We start from the raw sequence: 23,809 nt of genomic DNA, 5'->3' as shown, positions 1-23,809 counted from the left end.
GTCAGGTCCTTCAGTCCGGACCAGACGTCAGCATCAGTAGTTGCTCCAGACTGCCCTGCATCACCGCCAGCGGGTGGGCTCGGAATTCTGAGCCTTTTCCTCGCACCCCCAGTTGCGAGAGAATGTGAAGGAGGAGATGTTGACAGGTCGCGTTCCGCTTGACTTGACAATTTTGTCACCAGCAGGTCTTTGAACCCCAGCAGACTTGTGTCTGCCGGAAAGAGAGATCCAAGGTAGGTTTTAAATCTAGGATCGAGCACGGTGGCCAAAATGTAGTGCTCTGATTTCAACAGATTGACCACCCGTGAATCCTTGTTAAGCGAATTAAGGGCTCCATCCACAAGTCCCACATGCCTAGCGGAATCGCTCCCTTTTAGCTCCTCCTTCAATGCCTCCAGCTTCTTCTGCAAAAGCCTGATGAGGGGAATGACCTGACTCAGGCTGGCAGTGTCTGAACTGACTTCACGTGTGGCAAGTTCAAAAGGTTGCAGAACCTTGCACAACGTTGAAATCATTCTCCACTGCGCTTGAGACAGGTACATTCCACCTCCTATATCGTGCTCAATTGTATAGGCTTGAATGGCCTTTTGCTGCTCCTCCAACCTCTGAAGCATATATAGGGTTGAATTCCACCTCGTTACCACTTCTTGCTTCAGATGATGGCAGGGCAGGTTCAGGCGTTTTTGGTGGTGCTCCAGTCTTCTGTACGTGGTGCCTGTACGCCGAAAGTGTCCCGCAATTCTTCTGGCCACCGACAGCATCTCTTGCACGCCCCTGTCGTTTTTGAAAAAATTCTGCACCACCAAATTCAAGGTATGTGCAAAACATGGGACGTGCTGGAATTTGCCCATATTTAATGCACACACAATATTGCTGGCGTTGTCCGATGCCACAAATCCACAGGAGAGTCCAATTGGGGTAAGCCATTCCGCGATGATCTTCCTCAGTTGCCGTAAGAGGTTTTCAGCTGTGTGCGTATTCTGGAAACCGGTGATACAAAGCGTAGCCTGCCTAGGAAAGAGTTGGCGTTTGCGAGATGCTGCTACTGGTGCCGCCACTGCTGTTCTTGCGGCGGGAGTCCATACATCTACCCAGTGGGCTGTCACAGTCATATAGTCCTGACCCTGCCCTGCTCCACTTGTCCACATGTCCGTGGTTAAGTGGACATTGGGTACAGCTGCATTTTTTAGGACACTGGTGACTCTTTTTCTGAGGTCTGTGTACATTTTCGGTATCGCCTGCCTAGAGAAATGGAACCTAGATGGTATTTGGTACCGGGGACACAGTACCTCCAACAAGTCTCTAGTTGGCTCTGCAGAAATGATGGATACCGGAACCACGTTTCTCATCACCCAGGATGCCAAGGCCTCAGTTATCCGCTTTGCAGCAGGATGACTGCTGTGATATTTCATCTTCCTCGCAAAGGACTGTTGGACAGTCAATTGCTTGGTGGAAGTAGTAAAAGTGTGCTTACGACTTCCCCTTTGGGATGACCATCGACTCCCAGCAGCAACAACAGCAGCGCCAGCAGCAGTAGGCGTTACACGCAAGGATGCATCGGAGGAATCCCAGGCAGGAGAGGACTCGTCAGAATTGCCAGTGACATGGCCTGCAGGACTATTGGCATTCCTGGGGAAGGAGGAAATTGACACTGAGGGAGTTGGTGGGGTGGTTTGCGTGAGCTTGGTTACAAGAGGAAGGGATTTACTGGTCAGTGGACTGCTTCCGCTGTCGCCCAAAGTTTTTGAACTTGTCACTGACTTATTATGAATGCGCTGCAGGTGACGTATAAGGGAGGATGTTCCGAGGTGGTTAACGTCCTTACCCCTACTTATTACAGCTTGACAAAGGCAACACACGGCTTGACAAATGTTGTCCGCATTTCTGGTGAAATACTTCCACACCGAAGAGCTGATTTTTTTGGTATTTTCACCAGGCATGTCAACGGCCCTATTCCTCCCACGGACAACAGGTGTCTCCCCGGGTGCCTGACTTAAACAAACCACCTCACCATCAGAATCCTCCTTGTCAATTTCCTCCCCAGCGCCAGCAACACCCATATCCTCCTCATCCTGGTGTACTTCAACACTGACATCTTCAATCTGACTATCAGGAACTGGACTGCGGGTGCTCCTTCCAGCACTTGCAGGGGGCGTGCAAATGGTGGAAGGCGCATGCTCTTCACGTCCAGTGTTGGGAAGGTCAGGCATCGCAACCGACACAATTGGACTCTCCTTGTGGATTTGGGATTTGGAAGAACGCACAGTTCTTTGCGGTGCTTTTGCCAGCTTGAGTCTTTTCATTTTTCTAGCGAGAGGCTGAGTGCTTCCATCCTCATGTGAAGCTGAACCACTAGCCATGAACATAGGCCAGGGCCTCAGCCGTTCCTTGCCACTCCGTGTGGTAAATGGCATATTGGCAAGTTTACGCTTCTCCTCCGACAATTTTATTTTAGATTTTTGAGTCCTTTTTTTACTGATATTTGGTGTTTTGGATTTTACATGCTCTGTACTATGACATTGGGCATCGGCCTTGGCAGACGACGTTGCTGGCATTTCATCGTCTCGGCCATGACTAGTGGCAGCAGCTTCAGCACGAGGTGGAAGTGGATCTTGATCTTTCCCTAATTTTGGAACCTCAACATTTTTGTTCTCCATATTTTAATAGGCACAACTAAAAGGCACCTCAGGTAAACAATGGAGATGGATGGATACTAGTATACTTATGGATGGACCAGCGACTGCCGACACAGAGGTAGCTACAGCCGTGGACTACCGTACTGTGTCTGCTGCTAATATAGACTGGATGATAATGAGATGAAATCAATATATATATATATATATATATAATATCACTAGTACTGCAGCCGGACAGGTATATATATTTATTATGTAATGACTGATGACGGACCTGCTGGACACTGTCAGCTCAGCAGCACCGCAGACTGCTACAGTAAGCTACTATAGTAGTATGTATCAAGAAGAAAGAAAAAAAAAAACCATGGGTAGGTGGTATACAATTATGGATGGACCAGCGACTGCCGACACAGAGGTAGCTACAGCCGTGGACTACCGTACTGTGTCTGCTGCTAATATAGACTGGATGATAATGAGATGAAATCAATATATATATATATATAATATCACTAGTACTGCAGCCGGACAGGTATATATATTTATTATGTAATGACTGATGACGGACCTGCTGGACACTGTCAGCTCAGCAGCACCGCAGACTGCTACAGTAAGCTACTATAGTAGTATGTATCAAGAAGAAAGAGAAAAAAAAACCACGGGTAGGTGGTATACAATTATGGATGGACCAGCGACTGCCGACACAGAGGTAGCTACAGCCGTGGACTACCGTACTGTGTCTGCTGCTAATATAGACTGGATGATAATGAGATGAAATTAATATATATATATATATATATATATATATATATATAATATCACTAGTACTGCAGCCGGACAGGTATATATATTTATTATGTAATGACTGATGACGGACCTGCTGGACACTGTCAGCTCAGCAGCACCGCAGACTGCTACAGTAAGCTACTATAGTAGTATGTATCAAGAAGAAAGAGAAAAAAAAAAACCACGGGTAGGTGGTATACAATTATGGATGGACCAGCGACTGCCGACACAGAGGTAGCTACAGCCGTGGACTACCGTACTGTGTCTGCTGCTAATATAGACTGGATGATAATGAGATGAAATTAATATATATATATATATATATAATATCACTAGTACTGCAGCCGGACAGGTATATATATTTATTATGTAATGACTGATGACGGACCTGCTGGACACTGTCAGCTCAGCAGCACCGCAGACTGCTACAGTAAGCTACTATAGTAGTATGTATCAAGAAGAAAGAGAAAAAAAAAAACCACGGGTAGGTGGTATACAATTATGGATGGACCAGCGACTGCCGACACAGAGGTAGCTACAGCCGTGGACTACCGTACTGTGTCTGCTGCTAATATAGACTGGATGATAATGAGATGAAATTAATATATATATATATATATATATATATATATAATATCACTAGTACTGCAGCCGGACAGGTATATATATTTATTATGTAATGACTGATGACGGACCTGCTGGACACTGTCAGCTCAGCAGCACCGCAGACTGCTACAGTAAGCTACTATAGTAGTATGTATCAAGAAGAAAGAAAAAAAACAAAAACACGGGTAGGTGGTATACATATACAATTATATATATTATATACAATTATATATATATATATATATATATATATATATATATTAAACTGGTGGTGATTAATTAAACTGGTGGTCAGGTCACTGGTCACACTATCAGCAACTTGCAAGTAGTACTCCTAAGCAGACAATCACAATATATACTGGTGGTCAGTGTGGTCACAATGGCAGTGTGGCACTCTGGCAGCAGAGTGCCAGCAAAAGTGTGCACTGTACATTAAAATATGTACTCCTGCTCTCAGACTCTAACTGCTCCCCACTGTCTCCCCCACAAGTCAGATATACAGTCACACTATCACTTCAGCAAGTAGTAGTACTCCTCCTAATGCTCCCCAAAATTACTAAAGTAAATAATACTGTGTCTCTCTCTACTCTAGTAGTCTCACTCTCTATAAACGGAGAGGACGCCAGCCACGTCCTCTCCCTATCAATCTCAATGCACGTGTGAAAATGGCGGCAACGCGCGGCTCCTTATATAGAATCAGAGTCTCGCGATAGAATCCGAGCCTCGCGAGAATCCGACAGCGGGATGATGACGTTCGGGCGCGCTCGGGTTAACCGAGCAAGTGTTAGGCGCCGAGGGTCCGCCCGTCAGTGCGGCCCGGCGCCTAGCAACTAGGGACGCCGCATGCGGACAGCCGCCGGCTCCCTAGCAACGCTAGACGCCGGGCGCACGGAGCCGCTCAGACCCTAGCAACGGGGACGCCACTGTCGGACCGCGTTCCCCGTTGCTGGGTCTAGATTAATCACCTCATTGGTATCCTGGCCGTGCAGCATGCAGCTGCACGGCATGATTGTTAATTACCCTGTCTGGCTCCTGATTGGAGAGCTCCCAGTTAAAAGCACTCTCTGGACTTCTCACAGACGCCGGTAATAGCTTCCTGTTTGCTGTGTCTGTTGCAGAGAGTTTTCCAGTCCTGTCTATCCGGTCGTTCCTGTCCTCAGTGGTCCAATACTCGGAAGTTGTCATCTTTTCCTGGAGTCCTGACCGAGCACCTTTAACATCCTGTGGTGTACGTGAGTCGCGGCGTAGCCGTGTGTTGCGGCTTGACCGCTTACTATTTATTATTTGGTTACATTGTGTTTCGGAGCTTTTGCGGAGGATTCCGCTCCCACAAATCCACTCTGGTATCCAGCGGTGCTGGATAGGAGTAACGGATTCGTGGATTTTTGGTTGTCCTTTTCCCTGGCGGTTTGTCCGCACATACTTCTGGTTTAAGTTAGTTAGCTTGTAGCCCCTGGCCTGGTTGCTTAGTCAGAGGGCCCCTTGTTATCACCCTGTCTCGGATTTCCCTTTGTCTCCCATTAAGACCTGAGGGGGCATCGGAGTTGGGCAGACATAATCCGCCCTTCAAACGCGGCTGCCATGGGATCAAGCAACCATAGTCTCGCAGGGGATTTCTGATAACACGGGCGAGACAACGGAGTTAGGGCGCCAGGGGTTACTAGGCTTTCCTGCTCCCGTAACCAGCATTCCATTCCAGTACTCTGACCTCCGTCATAAGATCACCTCTGGTCAGACGTACTGGTATCATAACAGCAAGGCAGGAAGATCCGAGTCGCTCGGCCCCGTGTAAAAAAAACTGAAGTTCGGGCGGGTTCGGTTTCCGAGGAACCGAACCCGCTCATCTCTAATATATACACGCTGTCAGGCCTGGTGCAAGCCGCTCAGCAGGGTCTGCAAAAGCAGGGAGGCGCCGGATGGGAGAGGCGCTCTCCTTGCTCTGTTTCTGTCGGCTGCCGCTGCGCCTATCACACTATGACAAACAGCGGAGCCAGCACCTTGAAGCGTGGCATCCAACACCCGGCAAAATCAACCGCCCCCCCCCCCCCTCTTCGGCTGAGTGTGAGGGCAGTGACGATGAGGGGGAGTTAGAGGGAGGCTGAGGGCAGGGGCTCTGAATGGGGACTTACAGGGAGGGTGAAGGCAGGAACGCTGAGAGAGAGTTACAAGGAGGGTGAGGGCAGGGACGCTGAGGATGAGTTGGAGGGAGGGTGAGTGCAGGGACGCTGAGGGGGAGTTGGAGGGAGGGTGAGGGCAGGGACGCTGAGGGGGAGTTAGAGGGAGGCTGAGGGCAGGGGCTCTGAAGGGGGACTTACAGGGAAGGTGAGGGCAGGGACGCTGAGGGAGAGTTATAGGAAGGGTGAGGGCAGGGACGCTGAGGGGGAGTTGGAGGGAGGGTGAGGGCAGGGACGCTACGAGGGAGGGACGCTTAGAGGGAGGGTAAATTGAAATGAAAAATTAAACAAGAACAACTATGGGTCTCACATATGCCTTGCAACAAAAGACTGTACACATTAATAACAAAACCCCATATTTGTATAAACATAGTCAACATGGCACCCCACAACTGCTTACACAGTACCTAGTAAACGGCTGAGACATACCCCCAGAAGATTTACAGGATTTTCCTCCAGTTTCCCATCCCATAGCATGAGGTGCAGAGCCGACGGCAGGTAGTAAATGTCCATCTAACGAGAGTGATCAAACAGGGGGACGGGGCCAAATGCCAAAATCTTCCCAGTGAGGAGCCTTGGCCAATCCGCACCTAGGATGTTAACTGGTCCGTGCCTATTCTCCGTCACCTTTGCTCCAGGGCAGTGGGGATTGGGAGCCACATCCGGGAATACAGGCAGCTCCCAGGGCTGTAGTGTGCTGCTGCCGCTGTGCTGTCCGTGCGGTACGGTGCCCTGGACCTGCAGCCCTGAGCGCCGGCACTGGATGCTCATCATTTTCCGTGGGTGCTACCGGGCCCGAGCATCCACGGAATCGGCACCTATGCCCTACACACACACACACACACACACACACACACACACACAGCCTGCCCCCCCCCCCAGTCCCTACACACACACACACACACACACACACACAGCCTGCCTCCCCCCAGTCCCTACACACACACACACACACACACACACACAGCCTGTTCCCCCCCAGTCCCTACACACACACACACACACACACACACACACACACAGCCTGCCCCCCCCCCCAGTCCCTACACACACACATACACAGCCTGTTTCCCCCCCCATCCCTACACGCACACATACACAGCCTGTCGTCCCTACACACACATACACAGCCTGTTCCCCCCCCAGTCCCTACACACACACATACACAGCCTGTTTCCCCCCCCATCCCTACACACACACATACACAGCCTGTCGTCCCTACACACACATACACAGCCTGTTCCCCCCAGTCCCTATACACACACAGTCCCCCCCAGTCCCTACACACACATACACTGCCTGTTCCTCCCCCCCAGTCCCTACACACACACACACACACACACACACACACACACACACACACAGCCTGTTCCCTCAGTCCCTATACACACACAGTCCCCCCCAGTCCCTACACACACACATACACTGCCTGTTCCTCCCCCCCAGTCCCTACACACACACATACACAGCCTGTTCCCCCCCCCAGTCCCTACACACACACACATACACTGCCTGTTCCTCCCCCCCAGTCCCTACACACACACACACACACACACACACACACACACAGCCTGTTCCCCCAGTCCCTACACACACACACAGCCTGTTCCCCCAGTCCCTACACACACACACACACACACACACACACACACAGTCTGTTCCCCCCGGTCCCTACACACACTCTGTTCACCCCCCCCCCCCCCCAGTCCCTACACATACACAGCCTGTCCCCCTCCCCAGTCCCTACACACACACATACACAGCTTGCCCCCCCTTCCCCACACACACACACACACACACACACAGCCTGTTCCCCCCAGCACCCCCCCCCCTCCCCATACACACAAAGCCAGCCTACCCCCTCCAGGCACCATACGTATGCACACACACTGCTCGCCCCCCACCCACCCCGTTACTGAGCAAGCGGGACTCAGAAGCAGAAAGCAGGGGTGCATAAAGACAGACCAGGCACAGTCGGGGGCGTGGCCTAATCACGGGTACATGACCACGCCCCTTTGAGAGAAAAAATCCTAACATTCAGCAAGCAGCAGGAGCCGGCCTCGGCAGAGAAAGTCACCCGACTTCCAGGCAGGCAAGTCCGCTGCTGGCTGCTGCTGTCTTGCACGCTGGCCGGCGCTTGTGCCTTATCTCAAGGGGGCGGGACATCAGACGGCTACTGATCAGGAAAACATTTTTTTCCTGTTTCCATCTGCAGGGGATCCTGTGGGCCTATTTTGAAGAGGGGGCCTGGAGCTGCAGCTCCATCCGCCCCATTGTTAATCCGGCCCTGCTTGAGTGTAACGCCTACTACTGCTGGCGCTGCTGTTGTAGCTGCTGGGAGTCGATCGTCATCCCAGAGGGGAAGTCGGAAGACCACTTGTACTACTTCCAGTAAGCAATTGACTGTCCAACAGTCCTTTGCGAGGAAGATGAAATATCACAGCAGTCATCCTGCTGCAAAGCAGATAACTCAGGCCTTGGCAGCCTGGGCGGTGAGAAACATGGTTCAAGTATCCACCGTTAATTCAGAGGCAACTAGAGACTTGATTGAGGTACTGTGTCCCCGGTACGAAATACCATCTAGGTTCCATTTCTCTAGGCAGGCGATACCGAAAATGTACACAGACGTCAGAAAAAGAGTCACCAGTGTCCTAATAAATGCAGTTGTACCCAATGTCCACTTAACCACGGACATGTGGACAAGTGGAGCAGGGCAGACTCAGGACTATATGACTGTGACAGCCCACTGGGTAGATGTATTGCCTCCCGCAGCAAGAACAGCAGCGGAGGCACCAGTAGCAGCATCTCGCAAACGCCAACTCGTTCCTAGGCAGGCTACGCTTTGTATCACCGCTTTCCAGAAGAGGCACACAGCTGACAACCTCTTACGGAAACTGAGGAAGATCATCGCAGAATGGCTTACCCCAGTTGGACTCTCCTGGGGATTTGTGACATCGGACAACGCCAGCAATATTGTGCGTGCATTACATCTGGGCAAATTCCAACACGTCCCATATTTTGCACATACATTGAATTTGGTGGTGCAGAATTATTTAAAAAAACGACAGGGGCGTGCAAGAGATGCTGTCGGTGGCCCGAAGAATTGCGGGCCACTTTCGGCATTCAGCCACCGCATACAGAAGACTGGAGCACCACCAAACATTCCTGAACCTGCCCTGCCATCATCTGAAGCAAGAGGTGGTAACGAGGTGGAATTCAACCCTCTATATGCTTCAGAGGATGGAGGAGCAGCAAAAGGCCATTCAAGCCTATACATCTGCCCACGATATAGGCAAAGGAGGGGGAATGCACCTGACTCAAGCGCAGTGGAGAATGATTTCAACGTTGTGCAAGGTTCTGCAACCCTTTGAACTTGCCACACGTGAAGTCAGTTCAGACACTGCCAGCCTGAGTCAGGTCATTCCCCTCATCAGGCTTTTGCAGAAGAAGCTGGAGACATTGAAGGAGGAGCTAAAACAGAGCGATTCCGCTAGGCATGTGGGACTTGTGGATGGAGCCCTTAATTCGCTTAATCAGGATTCACGGGTGGTCAATCTGTTGAAATCAGAGCACTACATTTTGGCCACTGTGCTCGATCCTACATTTAAAACCTACGTTGTATCTCTCTTTCCGCCAGACACAAGTCTGCAGAGGTTCAAAGACCTGCTGGTGAGAAAATTGTCAAGTCAAGCGGAACGTGACCCATTAACATCTCCTCCTTCACATTCTCCCGCAACTGGGGGTGCGAGGAAAAGGCTAAGAATTCCGAGCCCACCCGCTGGCGGTGATGCAGGGCAGTCTGGAGCGAGTGCTGACATCTGGTCCGGACTGAAGGACCTGCCAACGATTACTGACATGTCGTCTACTGTCACTGCATATGATTCTCTCACCATTGAAAGAATGGTGGAGGATTATATGAGTGACCGCATCCAAGTAGGCACGTCAGACAGTCCGTACGTATACTGGCAGGAAAAAGAGGCAATTTGGAGGCCCTTGCACAAACTGGCTTTATTCTACCTAAGTTTCCCTACCTCCAGTGTGTACTCCGAAAGAGTGTTTAGTGCAGCCGCTCACCTTGTCAGCAATCGGTGTACGAGGTTACATCCAGAAAATGTGGAGAAGATGATGTTCATCAAAATGAATTATAATCAATTCCTCCGTGGAGACATTGACCAGCAATTGCCTCCAGATAGTACACAGGGATCTGAAATGGTGGATTCCAGTAAGGACGAATTAATAATCTGTGAGGAGGGGGATGTACACAGTGAAAGGGGTGGGGAATCAGAGGATGATGATGAGGTGGACATCTTGCCTCTGTAGAGCCAGTTTGTGCAAGGAGAGATTGATTGCTTCTTTTTTGGTGGGGGCCCAAACCAACCAGTCATTTCAGTCACAGTCGTGTGGCAGACCCTGTCGCTGAAATGATGGGTTCGTTAAAGTGTGCATGTCCTGTTTATACAACATAAGGGTGGGTGGGAGGGCCCAAGGACAATTCCATCTTGCACCTCTTTTTTCTTTCATTTTTCTTTGCATCATGTGCTGTTTGGGGACAATTTTTTTGAAGTGCCATCCTGTCTGACACTGCAGTGCCACTCCTAGATGGGCCAGGTGTTTGTGTTGGCCACTTGTGTCGCTTAGCTTAGTCACACAGCGACCTTGGTGCGCCTCTTTTTTTCTTTGCATCATGTGCTGTTTGGGGACAATTTTTTTGAAGTGCCATCCTGTCTGACACTGCAGTGCCACTCCTAGATGGGCCAGGTGTTTGTGTTGGCCACTTGTGTCGCTTAGCTTAGTCACACAGCGACCTTGGTGCGCCTCTTTTTTTCTTTGCATCATGTGCTGTTTTGGGACTATTTGTTTGAAGTGCCATCCTGTTTGACACTGCAGTGCCACTCCTAGATGGGCCAGGTGTTTGTGTCGGCCACTTGTGTCACTTAGCTTAGCCATCCAGCGACCTCGGTGCAAATTTTAGGACTAAAAATAATATTCTGAGGTGTGAGGTGTTCAGAATAGACTGGAAATGAGTGGAAATTATGGTTATTGAGGTTAATAATACTATGGGATCAAAATGACCCCCAAATTCTATGATTTAAGCTGTTTTTTAGGTTTTTTTTAAAAAAACACCCGAATCCAAAACACACCCGAATCCGCCAAAAAATTTTCGGTGAGGTTTTGCCAAAACGCGTCCGAATCCAAAATACGGCCGCGGAACCGAATCCAAAACCAAAACACAAAACCCGAAAAATGTCCGGTGCACATTGCAAAGTGAGATATTTCAAGCCTTTATTTGTTATAATTTAGATGATTGTGGCTTACAGCTTAAGAAAACCCAAAATTCTAAATCTCAGAAAATTTGAATAAAGTGCACTTGGGTAAAGCGTACCAAACAGTACAAACAATAGATCTATATTTGATTTTTTTGAACTTGCAGCTCAGTTCAAACTGTGTGGAATCACAAGGCTTTGAGAAAAGTGTACTAGGGTGAAGCGCAATAAACAGTACAAATAATAGATCTATATACAGTATTTTTTTTACTTGTAGCTCAGAGTAACAGGGTTTTGAACAAAGGTCACTAAAGTAATGCACACAAAATAGTACAACAATAAAAGAATATCTTTGAGAATGAGAATCAGAAAGTGAGAGATTTTGGGAGAATTCTGTTTTTTTAAAGTGGCAATCATTTATATGGCAAAACCAGGTTGATTTTGCCATGTAAATGATTGCCACTGTTTAAAAAAAACTGGACAATTATCCCAAAATCTCTCTTTTCCTGATTCTCACACCCTATTACATTCCCCCCTTATCTTTTTTTTTTTCACAATGAAAACACACACTGTAGTGCTGCTTGTGAACACATAGCCACTTTAGATGGACACAGCATAGCCAATTTAACAAGCAGAGTATAGCGCAGCACATAGCAGCATCCCCTATACATCACTGACTATACAGATCACTGGAGTCTGGAGTCTCAGCACAGCCAATTTGCAACAGAATACAGAGCAGCAATTAAGCAGCATTCCCCTATACATCATTGACTATACAGAGCACTGACTCTGGCAGCTCAGCACAGCCAATGTACAGCAGAGTACAGCACACCATACAGCAGTGTGCCCATAAACATCACTAGCCACACAGAGCACTAGAGTCTGGAGTCTCAGTATAGCCAATTTACAGCAGAGGGCAGCGTAGTATACAGCAGTGTGTACCTATACATCACTGACCATACAGAGCACTGGAGTCTCAGCACAGCCAATTAACAGCAGAGTACAGCGCAGCATACAGCAGTGCGCCCCTATACAGCACTGACTAATACAGAGCACTGAAGTCTGGAGTCTCAGCACAGCCAATTTACAGCAGAGTACAGCGCACCATAATGCAGCATGCACCTATACATCTCTAACCATACAGAGCACTGGAGTCTGGATTCTCAACACAGTCAATTTACAGTAGAGTGCAGCGCAGCATACAGCAGCGTGACCCTATACATCACTGACCACACAGAGCACTGGAGTTTGGAGTCTCAACACAGCCAATTTACAGAAGAGTAAAGCATACAGCAGCGCACCCCTATACATCAATGACTAACACAAAGCACTGAAGTTGAGTCTCAGGACAGCCAATTTACAGCAGAGTACAGCAGAGCATACAGTAGCATGCCCCTATACATCACTGACCATACAGAGCAATGGAGTCTCAGCACAGGTTCTTCTCAATTATTTCATGTTAGGGACTCACTCAAATGAATGGCTCCAATTAGTCAATCATAATTTTGATTTATTATTAATATTCCACATTTTGGGATTTTTTATTTACAAAATGTGCATTTGTTTGTGCAGGTTTTTTTCCCTAAGGGCTGCGTAAGGTTATCGCAAGACCTTGCAGTGTTAGAAGAACAGAGTTTCAGTGATCTTCTATTGCATCAGCTTTCCATTACACTGCAGCGCTAGATGGGCCAGAAGCTCCTGTGAGGCACAAACAGTTACTGAATGATGCCCAGTATCAAGTCTCATGGTGGCTTACAGCCAGGAAGATGTCTGGCTTGCCAGGCTGAGGCATGCTGTGGGCACAGAGGTTATCATTGTTTCCTCCCACAGTCCTACTTATAGTATGAAATGAGTTTCGACTGTAGAGTGGTAAACTCCACTAGGGCAGGGGCTCACTAACAAAAACATTCACTGCACAGTCATGCTCAGTACTTTACCGAACCCACCCGAACTCAACTTGCCCCATTCGGGGCTGCTGTAGGGGCTCAGGAGCGGCTGCTAAAACATCTAAGGGTCTGCCTTATTTAAAAATAAAATATGAATAAAATAAACAAGACACACAGGTATGCTCACATACGTGTAACTGGGACACACAGGTATGCTCACATGCGTGTAACTGGGAGCTGTGAAAAACAAAAATAAGGCATCTGTCACAAAATATGTAAATAAAAATGCAATAAAAAAATGTAAACAAAGAAACTCACAAGATTTTCACAAAATAAGTCTCCAGACTCCGTGTAGAGGAAAATATCCAATCTTGATCCTGTGGTTTATTGATCCACCAGTTTATTTGCATACCAGCATTAAATCCGAGATTATCTTAATCTCTGAAAATGGAGAAGGGGGTACAAATATGTTGGCTTTGGCCCCTAGTTTTTCAGTTTGTCAAGTAATGTGGTAATTATCTATTTGCTTGGTTGAAGTCCTTTCCATTCCACACCAGTATAGCAGTGGAGGTGAAAGCCTGTGTGTTGTTCCTGAGTGCGTGTGCCTAATTTTTAATCACCTTCTTGACACTGTCCTCTTCCTCTTGCATAATGTGAAAAGTCATCAAAGGAGGAGGTATGTTTGTCGCTAGCTATGATTCGGAAAACTTGGTGAGCTTTTTCCAGGGGGACCACCTGTCGCTGAAATTATGGGTTTATTTAACTGTGCATGTCCTGTTTAGACAACATAAGGGTGGGTGAGTGGGCCCTAGGACAATTCCATCTTGCACCTCTTTTTTTTTCTTTGCATGATGTGCTCTTTGGGGGCTAGTTTTTAAAATTGCCATCCTGTCTGCCACTGCAGTGACACTCCTAGATGGTTTGAAAAAAGCTTTTTTTGGGACCGCACTAGTCTGCAATAAATTATTAATGCCCTCTGAAAAACTGATTTATGACGCTAAATTGCTTATGGATACAGCAACCTTGTGCATGTGGATGGATAATCCTTTTGCAAATATATGTTGCTATCAGTGGTGCTCCCGGGAGTCAAAGAGGTATCAACTAAGAAAAACCAACAATAGAAAGTTGGAAAGTAGACTCTTGTGTGGGAGCACTCTAATTCAGAGGAATGGGCCAGGTGTTTGTGCTACCAATTTGTGTCGCTTAGCATAGTCATCCAGCCTACCTTTGTGCAACCTTTTGGCCTAAAAACAATATTGTGAGGTGTGAGGTGTTCAGAATAGACTGGAAATTACTGTTATTGAGGTTGATAATATTGTAGGATCAAAAATACCCCCAAATTCTGCGATTTTAGCTGTTTTTATGTTTTTTCTAAATAATCCAGATCCAAAACCAAAACACGAAACACGAAAAGTGTCCACTGCACATCTCTAATTTAAATAATAAACAAGGTGTGGCCTTCACAAGTGTCAGATTTAGGGGTCAATTTAATTAGAGCAATATGTCACCATACATAGCCACAATTTATGTTTGCACACATTATTGTCCATTATAGTACCCTCTACATTGCAGGTTTTCCTAGGATAGGTGTCAGTGAAAATGGAAGGAATGTGCTGTTTTGGAACTGCAATGTTTATGTATTTATTTATTTATTTATTTATTTGTTTGATTGATGATGAAGCTAATAATAATAATAATAATAATAATAATAATAATTATTATTATTATTATTATTATTTATTGTATTCATTACCAGTTATTTATATATCACACACATATTTCGTAGAGCATTACAGAGAATATTTGGCCATTCACATCAGTCCCTGCCCCAGTGGAGCTTACAATCTATATTGCCTACCACATGTACACATATACACACTAGGGTTAATTTTGTAGGTAGCCAATTAAACTACCAGTATATTTTTGGATTGCGGGAGGATAACGGAGTACCCGGAGGGAACCCATGCAGTTGTGGAGAGAATATACAAACTCCACACAGTTAGAGCCAAGGTGGGAATCGAACCCATGACCTCAGTAATTGTAACCATTACACCATCCGTACTGCCCATTATTATTATTATTATTATTATTACTACTACTACGTATTTATATATTTATTTGATAATACTACTACTACTAATAATAATAATAATGATAATAATAATAATGTCTATTGGCCCGATTCAGACCTGATCGCTTCTCTGCGAATTTGCAGAGGTTTGTGATCACATAGTCGCCGCCCAAACAGAGTGAATACCCTCCCCATGGATGTCTGCGTACATCTTGCGAAAAGCTCTGCGTACACCGGTCAGCTGCAAATCCATTTGCAACTCACTCAAAATTTAATGTTTTTTCCCTTTTGTGCTGTCTGTGCTTAGCCCAGGACTTACTCCTACAGTGCGATAGCAACAGGCTGTTCGGGGCCAGAGCTCACGTCCCACACATTCCCTTAAAATGTTTGGAAACACCTGCCTTTTTCCTGACACTCCCAGAAAGCGGCCAGTTACCACACCCGCTTCGTGTCAATCAATTTATGTACGGATTATTTGGCAGTTTGGCCTCACGCATGCGCATTACGATCTGTACGCATGCGAAGTCGATCGATAAATGGCTGCCCCAAGTCTGAATCTGGCCCTATATTTGATAATAATAGCAACAACAACAATAATAATAATAATAATAATAATTATTATTATTATTATTATTATTATTTATTTTGAATAAATAGCCAAGTTCCATGTCCACAAAAGGACTTGTAATGTGATTTACGTCTTACCTTGCCCTGCAGCTGAGAAGAGCAGTTCTAGGCCAAACTAAGCAGTGATTTAGGAATGATGTGGCCTTTACAGTTTTGGCAGTTTCTATGTCTCTACAGTTATTGAAGGTGTCTCTTGGGAGACATGCACCATGAAGCTAGCTTGACAGAAGCTCAGTACATTGGTGCAATAATCAAGACGGTTTGTGCTGTGTATTCAGCGAGTGCCATTAATGAGGGTAAGAACAAGACAGAGGACAGGACTATAAAATGATCATGCATGACACACTGTGACCTGACAAACCCACTGTTCATTGATGTCAGGTCATTGCATGTCGGAGGTGGGGGTCACATTACACATGACAGTCGGGGTCATTCTGAGTTGACCGTAGCTGTGCTAAATTTAGCAAAGCTACGATCAGGCACTCAGACATGCGGGGGGACGACCAGCACAGGGCTAGTCCGCCCCGCATGTCAGTGCCGCATTCACCCTCCCCCCCCCCCCCCCAGAAGTGCAAAAGCATCGCACAGTGGCGATGCTTTTGCATTTCAGGAGTGCCTCCCGGCCAGCACAGCTCCTGCGGCTGGCTGGGAGAACCTCTTCGCTGCCCGGGTCGCAGCAGCTGCGTGTGACGTCATGCAGCCACCACGGCCCACCCCCCCAGCAGTCCGGACCGCGCCCCCTAAACGGCGGCTTAATGCCGCCGTCCAGCCCCCTCCCGCCCAGCCCCCTCCCGCCCAGCGACCGCATCTGCCTGTCAATCAGGCAGAAGCGATCGCTAGGCAACGACGGCCTTCAGCCGTCTGGTATGCGCCGGCGCACTGCAGCGCCGGCGCATGCGCAGTTCTAACCCGATCGCACTGTTGCAAACAAATGCAGCGTGCGATCGGGTCGGAATGACCCCCAGTGTGTTGTGGTGACTGTGCAAATGTGATTAAGCAAGTCCACCTGAGTCTTCACACACAGCAGTGAAAATAAAAATAGGTCACATGAGCCAGAGAACAGATCTGAGACACTCACTAAGACAGACACTAGGGCAGAGCATCAAAACTGGTTCTAAGTCAGATTTACAAAAATGTTAAACTTACAGGCGCAATGAGCAAAAGCAGGAACCTACTGCTTAATGGTATGTTTCTCTCCCATTTGGTCAGTAATTGATTTGAAAACATTTGACCTGCTTAAACACTATATTACACTATAGTAAATGTAATAAATCACCCATGACTTAACATTTATAACTAGCTAGCTTATCACTAAGAAATAAACACATGGACACCAACTGCTAGATTTAAAAGGTCAAACACAGAGCCGGCGCTAGCCGCTCAGCAAGGTCTGCAAAGCAGGGAGGCGCCACTCTGGAGAGGCGCTCTCCCCACTCTGCTACCTTGCTGATGCGCCGTGTTTCTGCTGGCTGCCGCACCACCTGTCACACTGTGACAGGCAGCGGCGCCGCAAGTGTGAACAGAAGCTCTTCTGTCACTGTGACAGTGTGATCTCCTCCTGTGAGTCAGGCTCCCACCCTCTCTCCTCCTTGCTCCTCCTCTCTGCTCATGTCTGCTGGTACACAGGCAGCAGCGTCGCCTCCCCAAACTCCTCTCTTCTCTCCCCTGTTTCACCGAAGACTCGGCAGTCTTCAGCACCGCCCCCCTCTCTCCTCTCCCGTCAGTGCTGGATTCAGAGAGGGGACACAGGAAGTCACATGATGTACATGTGACTGTGCAGTGTGCACTGTCTGGAGGAGCAAGGCAAGCTGTCATCATGAGAAGAGTAGCAGCCAGCCTGTAGCAGCCTGTAGCTCTAGCAACAAGCCACAGAAGAGCTGAGACAGGTAACTTCTGATGCAGATAAACAGAGAGGGGGGGGGTACCCTATTCATGTGTCTGGGGGGGGGGGGGGGTAGTATCCTATTTGTGTGTCTGGGGACTGGGGGTGTAATATCCTATTCATGTGTCTGGGGAGGGAGGGGGGGTAGTTTCCTATTTGTGTGTCTGGGGAGGGAGGGGGTTGGTAGTATCCTATTCGTGTGTCTGGGGAGGGGGGGTAGAATCCTGTTTGTGTGTGCGGGAAGGGGGGCAGGTATGATATTCGTGTGTGTAATCTGACACCCGTACGTGGACGTGTGGTGAGATAAATGGCTCAGGCGGCACTAGCTAGTACCAGCATTGGCGTTTCTATAATGGGTGCAATGCGTGCGGTGCACATGGGCCCCTGAGTCCATGGGGGCCCACACCGCACACATTGCACCCATTGCACCCATTTAAATACTTACCTTACCGGAGTCCAGTGGCGGGCACATCATTGACGAGGGAAATCGCCGCCAAAATGACTGCCGCGCATGTGCAGTAGCCAAATTGGTCTCTGGATCATGGTGGGCGCCATGTTTCTGGAGACCTGCGCATGGGCAGTAGACTCCAGCACAATGCCAGAGTTTACAGTGCCGTTCAGAGGAGGGGGCCCACCCGGAGGTGCACACGGGCCCCCTCCTCTGTAGAAACACCGTGAGTACCAGAGCAAGGTTTACATAGAATATATGAGCCAAAGGGTATTATACACGGGTGCAGCAATATATACTGCTGGAAATTTGGTGAGTTTTGATCAGAGATGTGTAGATAAGGTAGGCAGGGGAGGCACTGTCTAAATTCTTAGAATAATACAAAAAGATATTTCCTATATCTTATTTGTATTTTTCATATACTTTGTATAGTCAAACCTTTGTCTTATACGTTAGTATGACAGGAAAGGCTCTGCCCTCCTGCCTCACCTCTCTGCACGTCACTGCCTCCCCATCACCTATCTTTCCTGTCACCCATTGATTCTCACCATTTCCCTGTCACCTCTCTCTCCTGTCACCCACTAACTCTCACCCTCTCCCTGTCACCCTCTCTTTTCACCCTCTGCTGGTCACTCCCTACCTCTCATTGTCACCTTCCGCCTCTCACTGGCATCCATTGCCTCTCCCAGCGTCACTCTGTGCCCATCTCCCACTGCTCCCTGCCGCTACCCCCTCCCTGTCACTTCTCTCTTGTTACCCACTGACTCTCCTGTCACCCACTGACTCTAATCTTATACCTGTCACCTTCTCTCTCCTGTCATCCTCTCTCTGTCACACACTGACTCTCACCCTCTCCCCATCACCCAATCACTCTTTTCACATTTGAATAGGCCCAAATGTTTTAAGCCTTAAAAGTGATTATGTGGAGATTGATAAAGAGTGATAAAGTACCAGACAACCAGCTCTTAACTCTCATTTTTCAAACACAGCCTGTAACATCTCAATTAGGAAGCTGATTGGCTGGTACTTTAGCCGTCTCCACATTATCACCTTTTAAGGCTTAATAAATTTGGGCCAATTACTATGATGCGGCTGTTGGAGGGCGCAAAATGTACAGTTTGCAGGAGGGCGCCGAACACCCTAGCACCGGCCCTGGTCAAACAGATATTTATTGTTTGGTGACCTGTCGTTTAAACTAAGAATATTGGAGGATGGCAAGAAAAAGGCGCTACCAACTCACCAGCACCAGTCAACTATAATAAACCATAAAATAGGAGGGGCCTCACAACCGCCTCCTTAACATAACCTGCACTGCGCAGGCTCACCCCCCTTACTTTAGCAGAGCCGTGGACGAACCCGCAAGGGAACATTCGTAGTCCACCCGCAAGGGGAGGGCATACTCGCTGTTCATTCAAAAGGGGGTGCCCCACAGTGACCACTTATGTAACTATTTGACCGCTGGCTGGTAGCGACTTTCCGCCACAACAAGGATTTTAACAAAAAACCGCAGACCGCCATCCACCAACAACAGGAGAAGAGATTCAACCGGACAGTACTCTAAAAATACTGTCCAAGAACACACCAATACCGGCAGGGGAAAGGTGAATACCATCTTCCCTATAAAACTGCACATTGTGCAGCACCAAAAACGGATGCCTAACCACTAAACCTCCTATCGCCTGCACGTATACTGACACTGCGGAATTAACTTTCTTCCTAGCTTTTTCTATAGCGGAGAAACGAATGGCACCCCGCCAATGGAAACGGGGCACTATGTCGGACCACACCACTATCACCCGTGGCCAAGATGCCCGTAACGCTACTAGGTCCGCTTTGATACTCAAGATGAGATCAATGCCTTTGACCCTCCCCATATCATACCCCCCGAGGTGAATGACAACCCAGCCGGGCCGCCCCCACCTCCGCTCATGGCGAAACAGCAAGCGAAGTAAACCCATCCAACGTAAACCTCTAACTCCTAACCATCTAACTACCTTGTCCCCAAATAATTCGCCCGTTCGTCCTGCCATTGGATGCCTCTCCGCCCAAAAAATAAAAGAATGGCCAATGAGCCAAATCTGATCCGAGATGTCCAAAGTAGCTGCAAAAAGAAAATTCCTTACCGTCAGACATTATAAAGATCAAAAACAAATTAACTTAAACATGCAAGTAAGAACCCGAGTGAAGGAGAAAACTCAAAAAACCTCCCGTGAACCGTGTGTGAATGCCAATTGTAATTCGGTCCCCTCGGAGGAAAATTTAAAAATTCACTTCACACCCTCCATTTCTGAACGCTAGCCGTTCAAAAACCGATGAGTAAAACACGTTTCCGGGTTCGCGCAACAGGCGCAATAACAACAATACTTAACAGATCCTTATACTAGGCGCAAGCCTAGCCAAATGAATACCGGTTGCCCAAACCCAAACGGTATCCCGCCCGCAGGGGCAAGACCCACTCACCAGGGAGGGCCTTAGTCAACGATTCTCCACAGGAAGGGCGGCACCAATAGACCCCCAACCTCCGCATCGGGTACCAGCTCCCTAAACTTGTCGAACTCAAAACGCGACAGTGCGTCAGCAATTCTGTTGTCAACCCCTGGGACATGCGCAGCCGTGAAATGAATGTTATGCCTCAAGCACTTGAGCACAAGATAACGCAACAAGCGCAGAGCCTCAGGAGAGGACGAGCGCTGGTTATTAACGGCGTGCACGACGCCCAGATTGTCGCAGCGAAATACAATACTCCGATCCGACAAGCTGGGTGCCCACAACTCAACTGCCACTATCTAGGGGAATAACTCCAGCAGGAGCAAGTTCTTTGTAAACCCTCGAGTCACCCATGCTGCGGGCCAAGGTGCGGCGCACCACTGTGTTCTGAAAAAAGCCCCAAAGCCCGAACCACCAGCGGCGTCGGTGAAAAGTTGTAACGCAGCGTTGGAACAGCGTTTCGCTGGCCACAACACCTCCCGGTTAAAAGAAACCAAGAAAGTGGACCAGGTTCTCAAGTCCTCCCTGACCTCGCGCGAAATGTAAACCGTATGATGAGGTTTCCGTACCCCCGCCATGGATCTCTCAAGTTTACGGCAGAAAACCCGGCCCATGGGTATGATCCTGCACGCAAAATTAAATGACCCGAGCAACGACTGAACCCGTTGTAGTCTGACCCTGCGCGAGAGGAGGCACTGCTCTATGAGACCTAACAACTTGAGTACCTTATCGGCCGGAAGCCGGCAACAGCCGGCTTACGAATCGATTTCAATGCCCAAATAACTGAGGCACGCCGTGGGCCCCTCGGTCTTATCCGAGGCCACGGGAACGCCCAGGCGGCCGAATAAACTCTGAGCTAAACCCAGTACATCCCCGCACACCGACCCCACCCTTGGACCCACAAAGAGAAAATCATCTAGGTAGTGGGCGACCCCCGGGTGGCCGGAGGCCGACACTACGCACCAATGCAAAAATGAGCTGAATTTCTCAAAATAGGCACAAGAAATGGAACACCCCATGGGCAAGCACCTATCTACATAATACCCACCCCCTAACCTGAAACCAAGGAAATGCAGGGAGTCGGGGTGGATGGGCAGGAGGCGGAAAGCGGACTCAATGTCCAGCTTGGCCATGAGGGCGCCGGGACCCGCCCTTTGGACTAACTGCAGGGCCTCATCGAACGATTGATATCGCACCCTGCAAGCTTCCTCCGGGATGGAGTCGTTGACCGAGCCGCCACGGGGGTGTGAAAAATGCTGGATGAGGCGGAATTTACCCTGAGCTTTCTTGGGGACCACCCCTAACGGTGAAATGCACAGCCGGGGCAGCGGGGGGGACGGGAAAGGGCCGCACATGCGCCCCAAATCAATTTCCGCCCGAACCTTACGGGCGACCACGGAGGGGAAATCCCGTGCAGATTTTAAATTGCGCCTGGAGACCACGAGGACGGAATCCGGGATGGGAAGCCTGAAACCGCTACGAAAACCTTCCAACAAAAACAACCCCGAAGTGACGTCGGGGTAACTGCCCAACCATTTAGCCAATTCGGGGACGTTGATGGGGGAAAACGCCTTACTTTCCACTTCCGGGCACCTCGGCAGCATCAGAGGGCCTGGACCCGGAAGGGGACTGGCAATCTTTGGCCGGGTGCCCCCCGCCGCACGCCTTGCAGGAGTGGCGAAAACGGCAGTTAGCCCCCCGGGAACACTTGCCCTCGTTGAAGGCAAAGCATTTCCCTTTATTCCCCGTGGGCGGGCTCGGCCGGACATTTAAACCCGGCTTACCGCCCTGGGCTTCATAAAGGGGCTTATTCTGATGAGTGACCTCTAACCAAACTTCCACGTCCTTGAAACCCAAGGGTAGTGTCGGGTTACCGTCTTGGTTACGACGGAATTTCTCATCGTAATCCCTCCACGCGTAACCCTTGGATGTCAAGTACATTTCATGCACCAGGTACAAATACTTGACCGTGTTGTGATATTCCTTAGGCCTCGTCTCGGCGTAGCATGCCGTGAACACTAAAAACCCCCGGAGCCACTGGTGAAAATTGCGAAATGCATTCTTGCCAATGCCACCAACCTTCTTGGCCTTATCGAAAGCCTTCCGCATGTCATCCGTAAGGGTGAACATGTCGACGTATTTACCTTTCTTAATCTTCTCCCTCATCCGTTTACGTAAACCCCTGGTGACCGCAGTGTTAGCGCAGTGCACCATTTCCGTAAAGCGCGGAGGGTCCGGCGTGGCTGCCGCAGCTGCGCCCTTAGCCTTCCTCTCTTTCTTGTGCAAGCGATGCGCAATGAGCCTAGCTAACTTACGCGGGCGCCTGGGGTACCCGGAAGACCTAGTATCAGAAGAGGAGCTGGAAGAAGAGCTATCAGAAGAAGGATTAAATGTCTCACCCGTTCCAGGAGGACCGCCCGCGTCAACTGCTGCGATGGCGGGGCCGGATGGAACCTCTTCAGGGACCCGAGATCCCCCCGTCTCCACATGTTCAGCCTGCATCGCCGCTCCTGTCTGTGCCTCGCTGGATGTTGCTGTCGTCGTGGCCCCCGACAATCCGGCCGAGGGAGAGACCCCCCCTCGCCGTACCTGCACCTGTTGGGGAAACAGAAGGGGGGGGGAGGGGAGGCACAAAAGCAGCCACCTCCGGGGGGGGGGGACCGGAGGTAGCGGGGGAGGGGGAGCCGCAAGTGGGGGCCGCGAACCGAGTGCGGGCAAGCCCGATGTCGCGACGCCTGCCATTTCAAACGCTGCGCCAGACGCTGGAGGCACTGTGCCCGGGGAAGTAAAACCAGCGTGCCAAGTGGACGGAGCCTGTGAAAACGGCGACGCCCAGTAAGGCGTCTGGCCGAGGGCCCCTGGGGTAAAACCACTGGAGTAAGAACCCCCCCATTGCGCAAAACCCGGACCACTCGGCGTGGGCCAGTAGGTCACCGATCCCTGCG

At 49.1% G+C, this 23,809-nt stretch overlaps 1 long non-coding RNA gene across 1 annotated transcript in view; it reads left to right on the top strand.

The window, feature by feature from the left end:
* Positions 1-17,798: 17,798 nt before the first annotated feature.
* Positions 17,799-23,809, top strand: part of LOC134911767 (uncharacterized) — a 56,987-nt gene continuing 50,976 nt past the window's right edge. The window contains exon 1 of the long non-coding RNA XR_010176829.1: positions 17,799-17,933. This is a non-coding gene — a long non-coding RNA (uncharacterized LOC134911767). The remainder of the gene's footprint in view (positions 17,934-23,809) is intronic.

This window comes from Pseudophryne corroboree, chromosome 4, assembly GCF_028390025.1.
Source record: "Pseudophryne corroboree isolate aPseCor3 chromosome 4, aPseCor3.hap2, whole genome shotgun sequence".
Taxonomy (NCBI): domain Eukaryota; kingdom Metazoa; phylum Chordata; class Amphibia; order Anura; family Myobatrachidae; genus Pseudophryne; species Pseudophryne corroboree.
Note: the sequence above shows the minus strand (reverse complement) of the source record. Positions and strands in the feature narration are given on the sequence as shown.